The 4,787-nt window shown below is 33.4% G+C and overlaps 3 non-coding genes across 3 annotated transcripts; 2 read left to right on the top strand and 1 right to left on the bottom strand.

Annotated features, from left to right (window-relative positions):
- The first annotated feature begins 663 nt into the window (after window positions 1-663).
- LOC149410519 (5S ribosomal RNA) lies at window positions 664-783 on the top strand. Its single transcript, XR_016305017.1, has one exon. It is a non-coding gene; the product is annotated as a 5S ribosomal RNA (ribosomal RNA).
- A 322-nt stretch (window positions 784-1,105) lies between these two features.
- LOC149410518 (5S ribosomal RNA) lies at window positions 1,106-1,224 on the top strand. The gene has a single exon (XR_016305020.1). It is a non-coding gene; the product is annotated as a 5S ribosomal RNA (ribosomal RNA).
- A 591-nt stretch (window positions 1,225-1,815) lies between these two features.
- TRNAE-CUC (transfer RNA glutamic acid (anticodon CUC)) lies at window positions 1,816-1,887 on the bottom strand. The gene has a single exon. It is a non-coding gene; the product is annotated as a tRNA-Glu (tRNA).
- Window positions 1,888-4,787: the final 2,900 nt, after the last annotated feature.

Raw genomic sequence — 4,787 nt, 5'->3', positions numbered from 1 at the left:
TCTATTCTTAATGTGAGTCTTACACCACGGCAATACTGAGAGTATCTTCAAACTCTGAAACATACCACAAATATACTATAATTTATGTTTAATAAGTAATTTGTGAAAAACCACAAAACAATTAATTTTTTTATTTATTTATTTATTTTTTTTATTTATTTATTTAACGCCCAGAGGGCTTTTACATGGTTGGTAGTATAATTTTAATTTGACAAATACTTTCAAACATAAAAAATAAGAATAAAATTACATTTGATAAAAGCTATGCAACAAGTCATACAAACACAAGAAAAAAAAATGGGTGTGTCAAGCCTACGCAAGACAGAAGTGAAACTTCTAGTATTCTTCTCTCTCTCTCTTTTCATTTCATTCTCTCTTTTTTTCTGTCTATTGACATATTTATAAGTAGCATGTGATAAAAAAAATTAAAAGTTATAAAAAAAGAAAAAAAAAATTAGTTAAAGCGGGGATCGAACCTCGGTTCTTCACGACCACAGTCGTGCGCTCTGCCTGTAGACAGCGAAGATGAGTTAGGAGAGTGAGTTAAACTAGGTATATAATATTTACACCTTGCTAATGTTTTCAGTATTATTAGGGCTTTTTTATACTAATTTTCATATATTTATTGGCAGGTAGAGTAGAAATTAATATTGTTTAGCGTTTGCCAACGACCATACCATGTTGAACACACCGGTTCTCGTCCGATCACCGAAGTTAAGCAACATTGGGCGCGGTCAGTACTTGGATGGGTGACCGCTTGGGAAACACCGCGTGCCGTTGGCCTATTTTTTATTTTAATTTCATGTTTTTTTTATTTTTTTATCATTACTATAATTAATAATATCATAAAATTCTTTAACTTTTCAAGTATGCTACAGGCCTAAAATATTACTTAGTGGATTGATATTATGGTCAACCATTGAAAAAAAAAATTCCTACAAACTTATTAATGTAATTACGATCTTTTTCAAGCGCGTATGTAATGATTATTTTTATCAACCTCGCACACACCTTGCTAATTTTTTCAATATTATTAGGGCTTTTTTATACTAATTTTCATATATTTATTGGCAGGTAGAATAGAAATTAATATTGTTTAACTTTTGCCAACGACCATACCATTTTGAACACACCGGTTCTCGTCCGATCACCGAAGTTAAGCAACATTGGGCGCGGTCAGTACTTGGATGGGTGACCGCTTGGGAACACCGCGTGCCGTTGGCCCATTTTTTATTTTAATTTTATGTTTTTTTTCATTTTTTTATCGTTAACATCATAAAAAATTTTATATCATTCTTTAACTTTTCAATTATGCTACAGGCCTAAAATATTACTTAGTGGATTGATATTATGGTCAACCATTAAAAAAAAAAAATTCCTTAAAAACAAAAAAATAATATTCCATGGCCGAGAATCGAACTCGGATCAACTGCTTCGAAAGCAACTATGCTGACCATTACACCACCAACGCCAGTTGTCGAGATGAGCTAAGAAGCATTTATATTTTACTATATCAAAAATATCCTTCCTTTGAAAAATAATGATTCTCCATAAAAAAGGAGTGCACTGCCCGGGAATCGAACCCGGGTCGCAAGAATGGGAATCTTGCATGATGTGCTTCCGCATTCCTAAAATAATTGTGAAATTATAAATACATCCCGGCTGCCAAAAGTCCATATTGAAAAATTAACAATTTTATGATTTTTTTCAAGTCACTGCTTGTATTTAATAAAATGAATTCTTAAAAATATCACCTGAAATAATCAAAACACAAATTAAATAAAACAGTATCTCAGAAAATTGACCAAAAATAATTTCCGGTACCGGGAATCGAACCCGAGCCTCCTGGGTGAGAGCCAGGTATCCTAGCCACTAGACCATACTGGACTTGCGAAATTGTGCGTAAATACGTTATTTAACTTGTTTAATAATTACAACGAATTTTGTACACCATTTTTCTGAACGGTGAGCGGTGGTGGGGGTACCCGCTTTTTCGTTTCGATCTTGACTCGGTTTTACTACGTTCCCGAAAATTCATTACGCGGCTAAAGAAGTTTCACTTCAAAAACAGAAAATTATAGCTATTTGTTGGTTTACATGATGTGTTTAGGAGTATTGTTGAAATAAATTTTTTAAATGATCCACAAAACTTGCCAAGTTGGTATTGAATATGTCAACCTCACCCAAGTAATGATTTCCCATGGTGTGAAGTCGTTGTATCGGAGAGTGGGCAATGTAGTTACGCTTATGTCGTCGCTGTGAAATCAAACCGGCATATCTGCAAAATGCTTGTTTTTCACCAGAGCGCTTTAAAGATTTCGCATATGATATTTTCCTTTTTACGTCCGTTTGGTTCACCTCAATGCCACCTTATGAATGAATAAAATTTAGACGAATACTGCTTATTGAAGTAGTAGTTGCAAATAAATCGAAAATTGCTTAAATTAAGAGTAAAATGCAGATATGCCAGTATGGCTTTAAAATCAGTGTAATATTTGCATTTGTGTCACAGTGGCTTCTTCTTTTGGAACCTGTTTAAGGTATAAAAAAAGACAATGTTGTCAATGAAAAAATAATTTATTGCTTCACAATTTTTTTTATAAACAATTAACATAATACTGCTCTTTCCTTTGCTGGTAACTTCAAAGTTTCCCAATCGTTTATGGAAATCTGAATTGACGGTATTATCCCGGCGGTAACTAACTTTAGGATACCATTTTTCTTCTTCTCATCAATAGTCTCTTGGAATAAGCGTGCATCAGAACAGGATTCATGCTCCCATTGCCCCGTTTATTCCTTTTCTTCGCCTCCTCCCAGGCATGTGATCCGTAGGAGGTTTTGAAGTAAAAGTTGCCGTCGTAAATGAGACAAACATCACACTGATCTTTCTTCAGTGTGAAAGTTTGTATGACTTGAAAAAACCTCTGTACTGGTAGTAGCTGATTCCTGCAAGGTTTGACTCCTTTCTTTCTGTTATATTAGATAATCTCTGTGATCGGCGATAGATTTTCCACCATCGATATACTCCCGAGAACTTTGAGATCTGTAGTAATGACTAGGAACACTTGCGTTTACAGTTGTGGCAAGGAGGCTTCATGCTTCGTTGGTTCACTCTTCCACGGGTTTTAGACTCGTATTCCTCACCGCAGTTTCGCATCTTTCAGTTTGCTAAAGTTTTTTTTTTAAATTTGCCTATTATAATTTATTTTTTTAACCGGGAGAAATTTTACCCGGGTCAGACATTTTGGCATATATGCCGGTTTGTTTTAGTTGAGGCTGCTATAAACGCTTTTGTTAAGTGCAAACCGGATTATCTGCCAATAAGTCATACAATAAGTCATATTTGGTAGTAATAAAAATGTACTATTGTGAGATAATCCAGTTTTACTTACATGATGGACGCATTTCCCCCTTGAAAGTTTTGAAGCAACTGGCGTATTGCGGAATAGGTCTGTCTTCTGCTAAAAAAAATGGCGATTCACGCGTAAATGCATACCGGCCCAACGCTATCTGACAGATTTTTATTCAACTATACGACATGCCGGTTCGACATAAAAATAGAAGGGAAAAAAAGAAATTTTTTGACACCAATAACTCAAAATCTCTATTTTTTGCATATATGCCGGTTTGATTTCACAGCGACGATGTGTGCTGCTGCAGAATATTGTATTTTGTCGTGTTGTTACTGTGGGTGTATATATGTTTATAAGTTGCAGGAGTTCACAACAGTCGAATTTAGAGTTAAGTATTTTGAATAAGAACGTTAAATCGTTTATTTTACGTCTATCTTCTAATGTATGTATTTTTTGAGTATTTAATAAGAAATTGTATTTTAAGTCTTCGACAGGGATATTTAATTTAAAATTTATAAAACGTAGAATTTTTTTTTGTATTCGCTCAATGTTGTTAATGTGAATTTTATAAGATGGAGACCAAACTACTGAGTTATGTTCAATTAGACTTCTTACTAGAGATACGTATAATAGTTTAATGGCTTGTAAAGAATTAAAGTTTTTAGTTGTTCTTAATACGAAGCCTAGTGTTTTCATACCTTTGTTCACAATTTGATGGATATGATTGGTGAAACTTAGTTTTTCGTCCAAAATAATTCCAAGATCTCTCATTTCCGTGACTCTTTCTAAAGCTATGTTATTGATGGAATATTCGAATAAAACAGGATTTTTATTTCTGAAGAAAGTCAAGGTTTTGCACTTTACTACATTTAAAAATAAATTATTTTGAAAGCACCAATCTCTAAACTTACTAATATTTGACAATAAATACAAATTACTTGCGTACGCCGGGATTTGAACCTGCGACCTCCAGCTTGCTAGTCGAGACTTCGGAGGCCGTCAAACTGTAATGTGGTGTGAACAATTCTAAACCAAAGTTCAATTATTAACCACCCATTTTATATACCGGAATAAAATGACTTAAACTTTGAACTGTTTTAATTTCGGGCAAACTAGAATGCATTGCGAACCATATCACAGATATATTTCTTTTGAATTGTCAAAAGTCCAACCACCGTACTATCAAATAATTCCAATAAAGAAAAATCATTCTTGAGGCAGAAAAACCTAGAAATATTCAGTATCATGAGACAATATCTAGAAACTTTTTGAAAGAATCTTATTTTCAATAACCGAAAAATGGATTTTATATATCAATGAAACATGGATAATTTTTTTGCCTATTAGGTACTGAATTACTAAGATTACGATTTTCAATGACAATTTCAAAACATTTCTTTTATTTTAGCAAGGATTTAATTTTTCAATGTGTCT

This window comes from Hesperophylax consimilis, chromosome 27 (assembly GCF_061612785.1).
Source record: "Hesperophylax consimilis isolate HC1 chromosome 27, BYU_Hcon_1.0, whole genome shotgun sequence".
NCBI classification, from domain to species: domain Eukaryota; kingdom Metazoa; phylum Arthropoda; class Insecta; order Trichoptera; family Limnephilidae; genus Hesperophylax; species Hesperophylax consimilis.
Note: the sequence above shows the minus strand (reverse complement) of the source record. Positions and strands in the feature narration are given on the sequence as shown.